Source organism: Triturus cristatus, chromosome 5_2 (assembly GCF_964204655.1).
Source record: "Triturus cristatus chromosome 5_2, aTriCri1.1, whole genome shotgun sequence".
Classification (NCBI taxonomy): domain Eukaryota; kingdom Metazoa; phylum Chordata; class Amphibia; order Caudata; family Salamandridae; genus Triturus; species Triturus cristatus.
Genome location: NC_140588.1, coordinates 577763413 through 577780102, shown reverse-complemented (window position 1 = coordinate 577780102; position 16690 = coordinate 577763413). Strand labels below are relative to the sequence as shown.

The window sequence follows — 16690 nt, the reverse complement described above, 5'->3', positions numbered from 1 at the left end:
CATCCCGGACCCACTGCAACCCACCTTTTTGCTGAAACGGAAGTCTGGTTCAGGGTAAGAAAAAGCTGAGCTGCACGTACCGAAAGCAGCAGAGCCCAGCGGCGGAGAGGGTGTGGCCAGGGCTGTCTGATTTGCATAGTGACCAGTGGCATCTTGGGAATGTACAGGCTTTGGAGCTTAACGGGTGCTGCAGGGGTCTGCCTGGCCGGAGAAATGCCTGTCTGGCGCTCCCCTCAGGACACACGTGTCTTCCGTTCGAGCATGGAGGGTGAGGGACATGGGTCACCCTCATATACAGGGGTGTGGGCATGGGCAGGATGGGGCGTGGGGGACCCGTCAGGGCATTGCCCGTTTGGAAGCCCGTTCGGAAGGCAAGAGGAGGCGGAGGTGGGAATCTCTGCTCAATTTTTTCCCGAGGCCTGGGGACAAGCCTTTGCACATTTGATCCTGCCGGGCCTGCATCAGCAGATCCTGCTCCGATGGCAAGGGAGAGCCTGCAGGTGTAAATCAAAGAAAGGGGAGAAATCCGCAAGAGGCGGGTTAACAAATTCCAGTGGCAGGCCCATGTTCCCCAGGAAGCAAGTACTTCCTCCTGCTCCCTTCAGTGGGAAAAGACATAGGAGGTGTATTTCTCTAAGCAGGGGCTCTGCGTAGGTGGCACTGCATTGCTTTGGGAAGCATCCATGCTAAGTGCAGAGTAGCAGCAGACCCCACAGCTGAGACGTGAATTGGGACTGTTAAGGAAGGGCACTGGGAGGGTGAGGAGGGCAGAGGAAAATGCTTTACAAAAGCATCTGCAAGTTCCTACACACCCGCTGAAAACCCATACCAGGGATGGGGCTCGAACCCATGCGGACAACTGTCCATTGGATCTTAAGTCCAACGCCTTAACCACTCGGCCACCCTGGTGAGACCCTAGGCCCTGCCTTACTCAGCTCCCTTTTCATGCTGGCTGCTCCAGCGCAGGCTGTCCAGCAAGAGGTGATTGCAGAGTAAAAAGGCTTTTGCAGGAGGATAAAGGTAATTGCTTATGACAAACACACTGTGTGACACCTAACTTTTCCCCACTCGTACTTTATGGGCAATCTATACAGTGGAGTTAGCTTAGTCACAATAAGGAAGTGAGCAAGGCAGGCTCACAAGAGCATCTCCTCCCTGGTGGTCTAGTGGCTAGGATTTGGCGCTTTCACCGCCGCGGCCCGGGTTCGATTCCCGGTCAGGGAAGATCCCTCTAAGACGTAGACGTGCGTAATTTGTCCACGCAGCTCAGCTTTTTTTAATCGAAGGTCCTTAAAAAGGCACCCCGACCTATAGACGAAAGCAGAGGAAAGGGGCTGGGTCCCCTGTGTCCCAGGTTGCTTTGCTCCCATTGCCCTCAGCCACCTTCATGCGCACGCAGTCCCCCACCCAGTCAGGTGCTCTATGTGGGCGTAAAGTGCAGTACCAGCTCATCAGAAAGGTAAATTGCTGGAAAACCCGGCTGCGATGTATACATCTACTTTGGAGCACTCTTCTCCCTTGCACTCTTGAATCGGTCATTCGCAATGTATTCTTCCAGCAAGCTGAATAACGAGGTAGGTGTGAGAAGGTGTACCAGCTGTCTTTGAGCTATCAGCGGCCACTAGGTGTCCCTCTTCTGATTTCCCGGGGATCCCGATTGTACAGGAATTCGTCGGTTCAGTAGCACGGGGGAGGGGATGGCCTGTGCTTGGAAGTGACAAACAGTCTGGTGGAATCATGAGTGTTTTTTCAAGTTCTGATTCATATTCGCTGTAGAATAAAATATGCTTTCAGCCCCCATGAGCTTTGTCACTAGGAGAGCAGTGTAGGAACTTTTGCAGTATGGCTGTGGGTTCCCTGGTGGTCTAGTGGTTAGGATTCGGCGCTCTCACCGCCGCGGCCTGGGTTCGATTCCCGGTCAGGGAACAGTCCTTCTTCTGCCCTTGAATGCTTTTCCTTCCCGCAGGTCAGGGCTTCTCAAAATGAATTTGCTTTTCTGACAAACAGTTTGCCTAGCATCCCGCAATCTGGCTCCTAATTTGATTTTCGCAAGGTTCCCTTTGAGTTGCTTTCCTCGGCGGGAGGAAAATCTCTTGTGCAAGGCTCTTGAGGAAGTGAGATTCTGTATTCCGAGGTGCGCTTCTTTTCGTAGGCTTCTGACCACATGGTGTGCGGCAGGAAGTCATCTTTGACAGGGCCGCAGGCTTTATCTCCAAATGGCATCCCGGACGCACTGCAACCCACCTTTTTGCTGAAACGGAAGTCTGGTTCAGGGTAATAGAAAGCTGAGCTGCACGTACCGAAAGCAGCAGAGCCCAGCGGCGGAGAGGGTGTGGCCAGGGCTGTCTGATTTGCATAGTGACCAGTGGCATCTTGGGAATGTACAGGCTTTGGAGCTTAACGGGTGCTGCAGGGGTCTGCCTGGCCGGAGAAATGCCTGTCTGGCGCTCCCCTCAGGACACACGTGTCTTCCGTTCGAGCATGGAGGGTGAGGGACATGGGTCACCCTCATATACAGGGGTGTGGGCATGGGCAGGATGGGGCGTGGGGGACCCGTCAGGGCATTGCCCGTTTGGAAGCCCGTTCGGAAGGCAAGAGGAGGCGGAGGCGGAGGCGGGAATCTCTGCTCAATTTTTTCCCGAGGCCTGGGGACAAGCCTTTGCACATTTGATCCAGCCGGGCCTGCATCAGCAGATCCTGCTCCGATGGCAAGGGAGAGCCTGCAGGTGTAAATCAAAGAAAGGGGAGAAATCCGCAAGAGGCGGGTTAACAAATTCCAGTGGCAGGCCCATGTTCCCCAGGAAGCAAGTACTTCCTCCTGCTCCCTTCAGTGGGAAAAGACATAGGAGGTGTATTTCTCTAAGCAGGGGCTCTGCGTAGGTGGCACTGCATTGCTTTGGGAAGCATCCATGCTAAGTGCAGAGTAGCAGCAGACCCCACAGCTGAGACGTGAATTGGGACTGTTAAGGAAGGGCACTGGGAGGGTGAGGAGGGCAGAGGAAAATGCTTTACAAAAGCATCTGCAAGTTCCTACACACCCGCTGAAAACCCATACCAGGGATGGGGCTCGAACCCATGCGGACAACTGTCCATTGGATCTTAAGTCCAACGCCTTAACCACTCGGCCACCCTGGTGAGACCCTAGGCCCTGCCTTACTCAGCTCCCTTTTCATGCTGGCTGCTCCAGCGCAGGCTGTCCAGCAAGAGGTGATTGCAGAGTAAAAAGGCTTTTGCAGGAGGATAAAGGTAATTGCTTATGACAAACACACTGTGTGACACCTAACTTTTCCCCACTCGTACTTTATGGGCAATCTATACAGTGGAGTTAGCTTAGTCACAATAAGGAAGTGAGCAAGGCAGGCTCACAAGAGCATCTCCTCCCTGGTGGTCTAGTGGCTAGGATTTGGCGCTTTCACCGCCGCGGCCCGGGTTCGATTCCCGGTCAGGGAAGATCCCTCTAAGACGTAGACGTGCGTAATTTGTCCACGCAGCTCAGCTTTTTTTAATCGAAGGTCCTTAAAAAGGCACCCCGACCTATAGACGAAAGCAGAGGAAAGGGGCTGGGTCCCCTGTGTCCCAGGTTGCTTTGCTCCCATTGCCCTCAGCCACCTTCATGCGCACGCAGTCCCCCACCCAGTCAGGTGCTCTATGTGGGCGTAAAGTGCAGTACCAGCTCATCAGAAAGGTAAATTGCTGGAAAACCCGGCTGCGATGTATACATCTACTTTGGAGCACTCTTCTCCCTTGCACTCTTGAATCGGTCATTCGCAATGTATTCTTCCAGCAAGCTGAATAACGAGGTAGGTGTGAGAAGGTGTACCAGCTGTCTTTGAGCTATCAGCGGCCACTAGGTGTCCCTCTTGTGATTTCCCGGGGATCCCGATTGTACAGGAATTCGTCGGTTCAGTAGCACGGGGGAGGGGATGGCCTGTGCTTGGAAGTGACAAACAGTCTGGTGGAATCATGAGTGTTTTTTCAAGTTCTGATTCATATTCGCTGTAGAATAAAATATGCTTTCAGCCCCCATGAGCTTTGTCACTAGGAGAGCAGTGTAGGAACTTTTGCAGTATGGCTGTGGGTTCCCTGGTGGTCTAGTGGTTAGGATTCGGCGCTCTCACCGCCGCGGCCTGGGTTCGATTCCCGGTCAGGGAACAGTCCTTCTTCTGCCCTTGAATGCTTTTCCTTCCCGCAGGTCAGGGCTTCTCAAAATGAATTTGCTTTTCTGACAAACAGTTTGCCTAGCATCCCGCAATCTGGCTCCTAATTTGATTTTCGCAAGGTTCCCTTTGAGTTGCTTTCCTCGGCGGGAGGAAAATCTCTTGTGCAAGGCTCTTGAGGAAGTGAGATTCTGTATTCCGAGGTGCGCTTCTTTTCGTAGGCTTCTGACCACATGTTGTGCGGCAGGAAGTCATCTTTGACAGGGCCGCAGGCTTTGTCTCCAAATGGCATCCCGGACCCACTGCAACCCACCTTTTTGCTGAAACGGAAGTCTGGTTCAGGGTAAGAAAAAGCTGAGCTGCACGTACCGAAAGCAGCAGAGCCCAGCGGCGGAGAGGGTGTGGCCAGGGCTGTCTGATTTGCATAGTGACCAGTGGCATCTTGGGAATGTACAGGCTTTGGAGCTTAACGGGTGCTGCAGGGGTCTGCCTGGCCGGAGAAATGCCTGTCTGGCGCTCCCCTCAGGACACACGTGTCTTCCGTTCGAGCATGGAGGGTGAGGGACATGGGTCACCCTCATATACAGGGGTGTGGGCATGGGCAGGATGGGGCGTGGGGGACCCGTCAGGGCATTGCCCCTTTGGAAGCCCGTTCGGAAGGCAAGAGGAGGCGGAGGCGGGAATCTCTGCTCAATTTTTTCCCGAGGCCTGGGGACAAGCCTTTGCACATTTGATCCAGCCGGGCCTGCATCAGCAGATCCTGCTCCGATGGCAAGGGAGAGCCTGCAGGTGTAAATCAAAGAAAGGGGAGAAATCCGCAAGAGGCGGGTTAACAAATTCCAGTGGCAGGCCCATGTTCCCCAGGAAGCAAGTACTTCCTCCTGCTCCCTTCAGTGGGAAAAGACATAGGAGGTGTATTTCTCTAAGCAGGGGCTCTGCGTAGGTGGCACTGCATTGCTTTGGGAAGCATCCATGCTAAGTGCAGAGTAGCAGCAGACCCCACAGCTGAGACGTGAATTGGGACTGTTAAGGAAGGGCACTGGGAGGGTGAGGAGGGCAGAGGAAAATGCTTTACAAAAGCATCTGCAAGTTCCTACACACCCGCTGAAAACCCATACCAGGGATGGGGCTCGAACCCATGCGGACAACTGTCCATTGGATCTTAAGTCCAACGCCTTAACCACTCGGCCACCCTGGTGAGACCCTAGGCCCTGCCTTACTCAGCTCCCTTTTCATGCTGGCTGCTCCAGCGCAGGCTGTCCAGCAAGAGGTGATTGCAGAGTAAAAAGGCTTTTGCAGGAGGATAAAGGTAATTGCTTATGACAAACACACTGTGTGACACCTAACTTTTCCCCACTCGTACTTTATGGGCAATCTATACAGTGGAGTTAGCTTAGTCACAATAAGGAAGTGAGCAAGGCAGGCTCACAAGAGCATCTCCTCCCTGGTGGTCTAGTGGCTAGGATTTGGCGCTTTCACCGCCGCGGCCCGGGTTCGATTCCCGGTCAGGGAAGATCCCTCTAAGACGTAGACGTGCGTAATTTGTCCACGCAGCTCAGCTTTTTTTAATCGAAGGTCCTTAAAAAGGCACCCCGACCTATAGACGAAAGCAGAGGAAAGGGGCTGGGTCCCCTGTGTCCCAGGTTGCTTTGCTCCCATTGCCCTCAGCCACCTTCATGCGCACGCAGTCCCCCACCCAGTCAGGTGCTCTATGTGGGCGTAAAGTGCAGTACCAGCTCATCAGAAAGGTAAATTGCTGGAAAACCCGGCTGCGATGTATACATCTACTTTGGAGCACTCTTCTCCCTTGCACTCTTGAATCGGTCATTCGCAATGTATTCTTCCAGCAAGCTGAATAACGAGGTAGGTGTGAGAAGGTGTACCAGCTGTCTTTGAGCTATCAGCGGCCACTAGGTGTCCCTCTTGTGATTTCCCGGGGATCCCGATTGTACAGGAATTCGTCGGTTCAGTAGCACGGGGGAGGGGATGGCCTGTGCTTGGAAGTGACAAACAGTCTGGTGGAATCATGAGTGTTTTTTCAAGTTCTGATTCATATTCGCTGTAGAATAAAATATGCTTTCAGCCCCCATGAGCTTTGTCACTAGGAGAGCAGTGTAGGAACTTTTGCTGTATGGCTGTGGGTTCCCTGGTGGTCTAGTGGTTAGGATTTGGCGCTCTCACCGCCGCGGCCCGGGTTCGATTCCCGGTCAGGGAACAGTCCTTCTTCTGCCCTTGAATGCTTTTCCTTCCCGCAGGTCAGGGCTTCTCAAAATGAATTTGCTTTTCTGACAAACAGTTTGCCTAGCATCCCGCAATCTGGCTCCTAATTTGATTTTCGCAAGGTTCCCTTTGAGTTGCTTTCCTCGGCGGGAGGAAAATCTCTTGTGCAAGGCTCTTGAGGAAGTGAGATTCTGTATTCCGAGGTGCGCTTCTTTTCGTAGGCTTCTGACCACATGTTGTGCGGCAGGAAGTCATCTTTGACAGGGCCGCAGGCTTTGTCTCCAAATGGCATCCCGGACCCACTGCAACCCACCTTTTTGCTGAAACGGAAGTCTGGTTCAGGGTAAGAAAAAGCTGAGCTGCACGTACCGAAAGCAGCAGAGCCCAGCGGCGGAGAGGGTGTGGCCAGGGCTGTCTGATTTGCATAGTGACCAGTGGCATCTTGGGAATGTACAGGCTTTGGAGCTTAACGGGTGCTGCAGGGGTCTGCCTTGGTGGAGAAATGCCTGTCTGGCGCTCCCCTCAGGACACACGTGTCTTCCGTTCGAGCATGGAGGGTGAGGGACATGGGTCACCCTCATATACAGGGGTGTGGGCATGGGCAGGATGGGGCGTGGGGGACCCGTCAGGGCATTGCCCGTTTGGAAGCCCGTTCGGAAGGCAAGAGGAGGCGGAGGCGGAGGCGGGAATCTCTGCTCAATTTTTTCCCGAGGCCTGGGGACAAGCCTTTGCACATTTGATCCAGCCGGGCCTGCATCAGCAGATCCTGCTCCGATGGCAAGGGAGAGCCTGCAGGTGTAAATCAAAGTAAGGGGAGAAATCCGCAAGAGGCGGGTTAACAAATTCCAGTGGCAGGCCCATGTTCCCCAGGAAGCAAGTACTTCCTCCTGCTCCCTTCAGTGGGAAAAGACATAGGAGGTGTATTTCTCTAAGCAGGGGCTCTGCGTAGGTGGCACTGCATTGCTTTGGGAAGCATCCATGCTAAGTGCAGAGTAGCAGCAGACCCCACAGCTGAGACGTGAATTGGGACTGTTAAGGAAGGGCACTGGGAGGGTGAGGAGGGCAGAGGAAAATGCTTTACAAAAGCATCTGCAAGTTCCTACACACCCGCTGAAAACCCATACCAGGGATGGGGCTCGAACCCATGCGGACAACTGTCCATTGGATCTTAAGTCCAACGCCTTAACCACTCGGCCACCCTGGTGAGACCCTAGGCCCTGCCTTACTCAGCTCCCTTTTCATGCTGGCTGCTCCAGCGCAGGCTGTCCAGCAAGAGGTGATTGCAGAGTAAAAAGGCTTTTGCAGGAGGATAAAGGTAATTGCTTATGACAAACACGCTGTGTGACACCTAACTTTTCCCCACTCGTACTTTATGGGCAATCTATACAGTGGAGTTAGCTTAGTCACAATAAGGAAGTGAGCAAGGCAGGCTCACAAGAGCATCTCCTCCCTGGTGGTCTAGTGGCTAGGATTTGGCGCTTTCACCGCCGCGGCCCGGGTTCGATTCCCGGTCAGGGAAGATCCCTCTAAGACGTAGACGTGCGTAATTTGTCCACGCAGCTCAGCTTTTTTTAATCGAAGGTCCTTAAAAAGGCACCCCGACCTATAGACGAAAGCAGAGGAAAGGGGCTGGGTCCCCTGTGTCCCAGGTTGCTTTGCTCCCATTGCCCTCAGCCACCTTCATGCGCACGCAGTCCCCCACCCAGTCAGGTGCTCTATGTGGGCGTAAAGTGCAGTACCAGCTCATCAGAAAGGTAAATTGCTGGAAAACCCGGCTGCGATGTATACATCTACTTTGGAGCACTCTTCTCCCTTGCACTCTTGAATCGGTCATTCGCAATGTATTCTTCCAGCAAGCTGAATAACGAGGTAGGTGTGAGAAGGTGTACCAGCTGTCTTTGAGCTATCAGCGGCCACTAGGTGTCCCTCTTGTGATTTCCCGGGGATCCCGATTGTACAGGAATTCGTCGGTTCAGTAGCACGGGGGAGGGGATGGCCTGTGCTTGGAAGTGACAAACAGTCTGGTGGAATCATGAGTGTTTTTTCAAGTTCTGATTCATATTCGCTGTAGAATAAAATATGCTTTCAGCCCCCATGAGCTTTGTCACTAGGAGAGCAGTGTAGGAACTTTTGCTGTATGGCTGTGGGTTCCCTGGTGGTCTAGTGGTTAGGATTTGGCGCTCTCACCGCCGCGGCCTGGGTTCGATTCCCGGTCAGGGAACAGTCCTTCTTCTGCCCTTGAATGCTTTTCCTTCCCGCAGGTCAGGGCTTCTCAAAATGAATTTGCTTTTCTGACAAACAGTTTGCCTAGCATCCCGCAATCTGGCTCCTAATTTGATTTTCGCAAGGTTCCCTTTGAGTTGCTTTCCTCGGCGGGAGGAAAATCTCTTGTGCAAGGCTCTTGAGGAAGTGAGATTCTGTATTCCGAGGTGCGCTTCTTTTCGTAGGCTTCTGACCACATGTTGTGCGGCAGGAAGTCATCTTTGACAGGGCCGCAGGCTTTGTCTCCAAATGGCATCCCGGACCCACTGCAACCCACCTTTTTGCTGAAACGGAAGTCTGGTTCAGGGTAAGAAAAAGCTGAGCTGCACGTACCGAAAGCAGCAGAGCCCAGCGGCGGAGAGGGTGTGGCCAGGGCTGTCTGATTTGCATAGTGACCAGTGGCATCTTGGGAATGTACAGGCTTTGGAGCTTAACGGGTGCTGCAGGGGTCTGCCTGGCCGGAGAAATGCCTGTCTGGCGCTCCCCTCAGGACACACGTGTCTTCCGTTCGAGCATGGAGGGTGAGGGACATGGGTCACCCTCATATACAGGGGTGTGGGCATGGGCAGGATGGGGCGTGGGGGACCCGTCAGGGCATTGCCCGTTTGGAAGCCCGTTCGGAAGGCAAGAGGAGGCGGAGGCGGAGGCGGGAATCTCTGCTCAATTTTTTCCCGAGGCCTGGGGACAAGCCTTTGCACATTTGATCCAGCCGGGCCTGCATCAGCAGATCCTGCTCCGATGGCAAGGGAGAGCCTGCAGGTGTAAATCAAAGAAAGGGGAGAAATCCGCAAGAGGCGGGTTAACAAATTCCAGTGGCAGGCCCATGTTCCCCAGGAAGCAAGTACTTCCTCCTGCTCCCTTCAGTGGGAAAAGACATAGGAGGTGTATTTCTCTAAGCAGGGGCTCTGCGTAGGTGGCACTGCATTGCTTTGGGAAGCATCCATGCTAAGTGCAGAGTAGCAGCAGACCCCACAGCTGAGACGTGAATTGGGACTGTTAAGGAAGGGCACTGGGAGGGTGAGGAGGGCAGAGGAAAATGCTTTACAAAAGCATCTGCAAGTTCCTACACACCCGCTGAAAACCCATACCAGGGATGGGGCTCGAACCCATGCGGACAACTGTCCATTGGATCTTAAGTCCAACGCCTTAACCACTCGGCCACCCTGGTGAGACCCTAGGCCCTGCCTTACTCAGCTCCCTTTTCATGCTGGCTGCTCCAGCGCAGGCTGTCCAGCAAGAGGTGATTGCAGAGTAAAAAGGCTTTTGCAGGAGGATAAAGGTAATTGCTTATGACAAACACGCTGTGTGACACCTAACTTTTCCCCACTCGTACTTTATGGGCAATCTATACAGTGGAGTTAGCTTAGTCACAATAAGGAAGTGAGCAAGGCAGGCTCACAAGAGCATCTCCTCCCTGGTGGTCTAGTGGCTAGGATTTGGCGCTTTCACCGCCGCGGCCCGGGTTCGATTCCCGGTCAGGGAAGATCCCTCTAAGACGTAGACGTGCGTAATTTGTCCACGCAGCTCAGCTTTTTTTAATCGAAGGTCCTTAAAAAGGCACCCCGACCTATAGACGAAAGCAGAGGAAAGGGGCTGGGTCCCCTGTGTCCCAGGTTGCTTTGCTCCCATTGCCCTCAGCCACCTTCATGCGCACGCAGTCCCCCACCCAGTCAGGTGCTCTATGTGGGCGTAAAGTGCAGTACCAGCTCATCAGAAAGGTAAATTGCTGGAAAACCCGGCTGCGATGTATACATCTACTTTGGAGCACTCTTCTCCCTTGCACTCTTGAATCGGTCATTCGCAATGTATTCTTCCAGCAAGCTGAATAACGAGGTAGGTGTGAGAAGGTGTACCAGCTGTCTTTGAGCTATCAGCGGCCACTAGGTGTCCCTCTTGTGATTTCCCGGGGATCCCGATTGTACAGGAATTCGTCGGTTCAGTAGCACGGGGGAGGGGATGGCCTGTGCTTGGAAGTGACAAACAGTCTGGTGGAATCATGAGTGTTTTTTCAAGTTCTGATTCATATTCGCTGTAGAATAAAATATGCTTTCAGCCCCCATGAGCTTTGTCACTAGGAGAGCAGTGTAGGAACTTTTGCTGTATGGCTGTGGGTTCCCTGGTGGTCTAGTGGTTAGGATTTGGCGCTCTCACCGCCGCGGCCTGGGTTCGATTCCCGGTCAGGGAACAGTCCTTCTTCTGCCCTTGAATGCTTTTCCTTCCCGCAGGTCAGGGCTTCTCAAAATGAATTTGCTTTTCTGACAAACAGTTTGCCTAGCATCCCGCAATCTGGCTCCTAATTTGATTTTCGCAAGGTTCCCTTTGAGTTGCTTTCCTCGGCGGGAGGAAAATCTCTTGTGCAAGGCTCTTGAGGAAGTGAGATTCTGTATTCCGAGGTGCGCTTCTTTTCGTAGGCTTCTGACCACATGTTGTGCGGCAGGAAGTCATCTTTGACAGGGCCGCAGGCTTTGTCTCCAAATGGCATCCCGGACCCACTGCAACCCACCTTTTTGCTGAAACGGAAGTCTGGTTCAGGGTAAGAAAAAGCTGAGCTGCACGTACCGAAAGCAGCAGAGCCCAGCGGCGGAGAGGGTGTGGCCAGGGCTGTCTGATTTGCATAGTGACCAGTGGCATCTTGGGAATGTACAGGCTTTGGAGCTTAACGGGTGCTGCAGGGGTCTGCCTGGCCGGAGAAATGCCTGTCTGGCGCTCCCCTCAGGACACACGTGTCTTCCGTTCGAGCATGTAGGGTGAGGGACATGGGTCACCCTCATATACAGGGGTGTGGGCATGGGCAGGATGGGGCGTGGGGGACCCGTCAGGGCATTGCCCCTTTGGAAGCCCGTTCGGAAGGCAAGAGGAGGCGGAGGCGGGAATCTCTGCTCAATTTTTTCCCGAGGCCTGGGGACAAGCCTTTGCACATTTGATCCAGCCGGGCCTGCATCAGCAGATCCTGCTCCGATGGCAAGGGAGAGCCTGCAGGTGTAAATCAAAGAAAGGGGAGAAATCCGCAAGAGGCGGGTTAACAAATTCCAGTGGCAGGCCCATGTTCCCCAGGAAGCAAGTACTTCCTCCTGCTCCCTTCAGTGGGAAAAGACATAGGAGGTGTATTTCTCTAAGCAGGGGCTCTGCGTAGGTGGCACTGCATTGCTTTGGGAAGCATCCATGCTAAGTGCAGAGTAGCAGCAGACCCCACAGCTGAGACGTGAATTGGGACTGTTAAGGAAGGGCACTGGGAGGGTGAGGAGGGCAGAGGAAAATGCTTTACAAAAGCATCTGCAAGTTCCTACACACCCGCTGAAAACCCATACCAGGGATGGGGCTCGAACCCATGCGGACAACTGTCCATTGGATCTTAAGTCCAACGCCTTAACCACTCGGCCACCCTGGTGAGACCCTAGGCCCTGCCTTACTTAGCTCCCTTTTCATGCTGGCTGCTCCAGCGCAGGCTGTCCAGCAAGAGGTGATTGCAGAGTAAAAAGGCTTTTGCAGGAGGATAAAGGTAATTGCTTATGACAAACACGCTGTGTGACACCTAACTTTTCCCCACTCGTACTTTATGGGCAATCTATACAGTGGAGTTAGCTTAGTCACAATAAGGAAGTGAGCAAGGCAGGCTCACAAGAGCATCTCCTCCCTGGTGGTCTAGTGGCTAGGATTTGGCGCTTTCACCGCCGCGGCCCGGGTTCGATTCCCGGTCAGGGAAGATCCCTCTAAGACGTAGACGTGCGTAATTTGTCCACGCAGCTCAGCTTTTTTTAATCGAAGGTCCTTAAAAAGGCACCCCGACCTATAGACGAAAGCAGAGGAAAGGGGCTGGGTCCCCTGTGTCCCAGGTTGCTTTGCTCCCATTGCCCTCAGCCACCTTCATGCGCACGCAGTCCCCCACCCAGTCAGGTGCTCTATGTGGGCGTAAAGTGCAGTACCAGCTCATCAGAAAGGTAAATTGCTGGAAAACCCGGCTGCGATGTATACATCTACTTTGGAGCACTCTTCTCCCTTGCACTCTTGAATCGGTCATTCGCAATGTATTCTTCCAGCAAGCTGAATAACGAGGTAGGTGTGAGAAGGTGTACCAGCTGTCTTTGAGCTATCAGCGGCCACTAGGTGTCCCTCTTGTGATTTCCCGGGGATCCCGATTGTACAGGAATTCGTCGGTTCAGTAGCACGGGGGAGGGGATGGCCTGTGCTTGGAAGTGACAAACAGTCTGGTGGAATCATGAGTGTTTTTTCAAGTTCTGATTCATATTCGCTGTAGAATAAAATATGCTTTCAGCCCCCATGAGCTTTGTCACTAGGAGAGCAGTGTAGGAACTTTTGCTGTATGGCTGTGGGTTCCCTGGTGGTCTAGTGGTTAGGATTTGGCGCTCTCACCGCCGCGGCCTGGGTTCGATTCCCGGTCAGGGAACAGTCATTCTTCTGCCCTTGAATGCTTTTCCTTCCCGCAGGTCAGGGCTTCTCAAAATGAATTTGCTTTTCTGACAAACAGTTTGCCTAGCATCCCGCAATCTGGCTCCTAATTTGATTTTCGCAAGGTTCCCTTTGAGTTGCTTTCCTCGGCGGGAGGAAAATCTCTTGTGCAAGGCTCTTGAGGAAGTGAGATTCTGTATTCCGAGGTGCGCTTCTTTTCGTAGGCTTCTGACCACATGTTGTGCGGCAGGAAGTCATCTTTGACAGGGCCGCAGGCTTTGTCTCCAAATGGCATCCCGGACCCACTGCAACCCACCTTTTTGCTGAAACGGAAGTCTGGTTCAGGGTAAGAAAAAGCTGAGCTGCACGTACCGAAAGCAGCAGAGCCCAGCGGCGGAGAGGGTGTGGCCAGGGCTGTCTGATTTGCATAGTGACCAGTGGCATCTTGGGAATGTACAGGCTTTGGAGCTTAACGGGTGCTGCAGGGGTCTGCCTGGCCGGAGAAATGCCTGTCTGGCGCTCCCCTCAGGACACACGTGTCTTCCGTTCGAGCATGGAGGGTGAGGGACATGGGTCACCCTCATATACAGGGGTGTGGGCATGGGCAGGATGGGGCGTGGGGGACCCGTCAGGGCATTGCCCGTTTGGAAGCCCGTTCGGAAGGCAAGAGGAGGCGGAGGTGGGAATCTCTGCTCAATTTTTTCCCGAGGCCTGGGGACAAGCCTTTGCACATTTGATCCTGCCGGGCCTGCATCAGCAGATCCTGCTCCGATGGCAAGGGAGAGCCTGCAGGTGTAAATCAAAGAAAGGGGAGAAATCCGCAAGAGGCGGGTTAACAAATTCCAGTGGCAGGCCCATGTTCCCCAGGAAGCAAGTACTTCCTCCTGCTCCCTTCAGTGGGAAAAGACATAGGAGGTGTATTTCTCTAAGCAGGGGCTCTGCGTAGGTGGCACTGCATTGCTTTGGGAAGCATCCATGCTAAGTGCAGAGTAGCAGCAGACCCCACAGCTGAGACGTGAATTGGGACTGTTAAGGAAGGGCACTGGGAGGGTGAGGAGGGCAGAGGAAAATGCTTTACAAAAGCATCTGCAAGTTCCTACACACCCGCTGAAAACCCATACCAGGGATGGGGCTCGAACCCATGCGGACAACTGTCCATTGGATCTTAAGTCCAACGCCTTAACCACTCGGCCACCCTGGTGAGACCCTAGGCCCTGCCTTACTCAGCTCCCTTTTCATGCTGGCTGCTCCAGCGCAGGCTGTCCAGCAAGAGGTGATTGCAGAGTAAAAAGGCTTTTGCAGGAGGATAAAGGTAATTGCTTATGACAAACACACTGTGTGACACCTAACTTTTCCCCACTCGTACTTTATGGGCAATCTATACAGTGGAGTTAGCTTAGTCACAATAAGGAAGTGAGCAAGGCAGGCTCACAAGAGCATCTCCTCCCTGGTGGTCTAGTGGCTAGGATTTGGCGCTTTCACCGCCGCGGCCCGGGTTCGATTCCCGGTCAGGGAAGATCCCTCTAAGACGTAGACGTGCGTAATTTGTCCACGCAGCTCAGCTTTTTTTAATCGAAGGTCCTTAAAAAGGCACCCCGACCTATAGACGAAAGCAGAGGAAAGGGGCTGGGTCCCCTGTGTCCCAGGTTGCTTTGCTCCCATTGCCCTCAGCCACCTTCATGCGCACGCAGTCCCCCACCCAGTCAGGTGCTCTATGTGGGCGTAAAGTGCAGTACCAGCTCATCAGAAAGGTAAATTGCTGGAAAACCCGGCTGCGATGTATACATCTACTTTGGAGCACTCTTCTCCCTTGCACTCTTGAATCGGTCATTCGCAATGTATTCTTCCAGCAAGCTGAATAACGAGGTAGGTGTGAGAAGGTGTACCAGCTGTCTTTGAGCTATCAGCGGCCACTAGGTGTCCCTCTTCTGATTTCCCGGGGATCCCGATTGTACAGGAATTCGTCGGTTCAGTAGCACGGGGGAGGGGATGGCCTGTGCTTGGAAGTGACAAACAGTCTGGTGGAATCATGAGTGTTTTTTCAAGTTCTGATTCATATTCGCTGTAGAATAAAATATGCTTTCAGCCCCCATGAGCTTTGTCACTAGGAGAGCAGTGTAGGAACTTTTGCAGTATGGCTGTGGGTTCCCTGGTGGTCTAGTGGTTAGGATTCGGCGCTCTCACCGCCGCGGCCTGGGTTCGATTCCCGGTCAGGGAACAGTCCTTCTTCTGCCCTTGAATGCTTTTCCTTCCCGCAGGTCAGGGCTTCTCAAAATGAATTTGCTTTTCTGACAAACAGTTTGCCTAGCATCCCGCAATCTGGCTCCTAATTTGATTTTCGCAAGGTTCCCTTTGAGTTGCTTTCCTCGGCGGGAGGAAAATCTCTTGTGCAAGGCTCTTGAGGAAGTGAGATTCTGTATTCCGAGGTGCGCTTCTTTTCGTAGGCTTCTGACCACATGGTGTGCGGCAGGAAGTCATCTTTGACAGGGCCGCAGGCTTTATCTCCAAATGGCATCCCGGACGCACTGCAACCCACCTTTTTGCTGAAACGGAAGTCTGGTTCAGGGTAATAGAAAGCTGAGCTGCACGTACCGAAAGCAGCAGAGCCCAGCGGCGGAGAGGGTGTGGCCAGGGCTGTCTGATTTGCATAGTGACCAGTGGCATCTTGGGAATGTACAGGCTTTGGAGCTTAACGGGTGCTGCAGGGGTCTGCCTGGCCGGAGAAATGCCTGTCTGGCGCTCCCCTCAGGACACACGTGTCTTCCGTTCGAGCATGGAGGGTGAGGGACATGGGTCACCCTCATATACAGGGGTGTGGGCATGGGCAGGATGGGGCGTGGGGGACCCGTCAGGGCATTGCCCGTTTGGAAGCCCGTTCGGAAGGCAAGAGGAGGCGGAGGCGGAGGCGGGAATCTCTGCTCAATTTTTTCCCGAGGCCTGGGGACAAGCCTTTGCACATTTGATCCAGCCGGGCCTGCATCAGCAGATCCTGCTCCGATGGCAAGGGAGAGCCTGCAGGTGTAAATCAAAGAAAGGGGAGAAATCCGCAAGAGGCGGGTTAACAAATTCCAGTGGCAGGCCCATGTTCCCCAGGAAGCAAGTACTTCCTCCTGCTCCCTTCAGTGGGAAAAGACATAGGAGGTGTATTTCTCTAAGCAGGGGCTCTGCGTAGGTGGCACTGCATTGCTTTGGGAAGCATCCATGCTAAGTGCAGAGTAGCAGCAGACCCCACAGCTGAGACGTGAATTGGGACTGTTAAGGAAGGGCACTGGGAGGGTGAGGAGGGCAGAGGAAAATGCTTTACAAAAGCATCTGCAAGTTCCTACACACCCGCTGAAAACCCATACCAGGGATGGGGCTCGAACCCATGCGGACAACTGTCCATTGGATCTTAAGTCCAACGCCTTAACCACTCGGCCACCCTGGTGAGACCCTAGGCCCTGCCTTACTCAGCTCCCTTTTCATGCTGGCTGCTCCAGCGCAGGCTGTCCAGCAAGAGGTGATTGCAGAGTAAAAAGGCTTTTGCAGGAGGATAAAGGTAATTGCTTATGACAAACACACTGTGTGACACCTAACTTTTCCCCACTCGTACTTTATGGGCAATCTATACAGTGGAGTTAGCTTAGTCACAATAAGGAAGTGAG

At 53.4% G+C, this 16690-nt stretch overlaps 9 non-coding genes across 9 annotated transcripts; 1 reads left to right on the top strand and 8 right to left on the bottom strand.

Moving 5' to 3' along the window:
* Nucleotides 1-826: 826 nt before the first annotated feature.
* TRNAL-UAA (transfer RNA leucine (anticodon UAA)) lies at nt 827-909 on the bottom strand. The gene has a single exon. It is a non-coding gene; the product is annotated as a tRNA-Leu (tRNA).
* Nucleotides 910-3052: 2143 nt separating this feature from the next.
* On the bottom strand, nt 3053-3135 carry TRNAL-UAA (transfer RNA leucine (anticodon UAA)). The gene has a single exon. It is a non-coding gene; the product is annotated as a tRNA-Leu (tRNA).
* Nucleotides 3136-5272: 2137 nt separating this feature from the next.
* Nucleotides 5273-5355, bottom strand: TRNAL-UAA (transfer RNA leucine (anticodon UAA)). The gene has a single exon. It is a non-coding gene; the product is annotated as a tRNA-Leu (tRNA).
* Nucleotides 5356-6300: 945 nt separating this feature from the next.
* On the top strand, nt 6301-6372 carry TRNAE-CUC (transfer RNA glutamic acid (anticodon CUC)). Its single transcript has one exon. It is a non-coding gene; the product is annotated as a tRNA-Glu (tRNA).
* A 1126-nt stretch (nt 6373-7498) lies between these two features.
* Nucleotides 7499-7581, bottom strand: TRNAL-UAA (transfer RNA leucine (anticodon UAA)). Its single transcript has one exon. It is a non-coding gene; the product is annotated as a tRNA-Leu (tRNA).
* A 2143-nt stretch (nt 7582-9724) lies between these two features.
* TRNAL-UAA (transfer RNA leucine (anticodon UAA)) lies at nt 9725-9807 on the bottom strand. The gene has a single exon. It is a non-coding gene; the product is annotated as a tRNA-Leu (tRNA).
* A 2137-nt stretch (nt 9808-11944) lies between these two features.
* On the bottom strand, nt 11945-12027 carry TRNAL-UAA (transfer RNA leucine (anticodon UAA)). Its single transcript has one exon. It is a non-coding gene; the product is annotated as a tRNA-Leu (tRNA).
* A 2137-nt stretch (nt 12028-14164) lies between these two features.
* On the bottom strand, nt 14165-14247 carry TRNAL-UAA (transfer RNA leucine (anticodon UAA)). The gene has a single exon. It is a non-coding gene; the product is annotated as a tRNA-Leu (tRNA).
* A 2143-nt stretch (nt 14248-16390) lies between these two features.
* Nucleotides 16391-16473, bottom strand: TRNAL-UAA (transfer RNA leucine (anticodon UAA)). The gene has a single exon. It is a non-coding gene; the product is annotated as a tRNA-Leu (tRNA).
* Nucleotides 16474-16690: the final 217 nt, after the last annotated feature.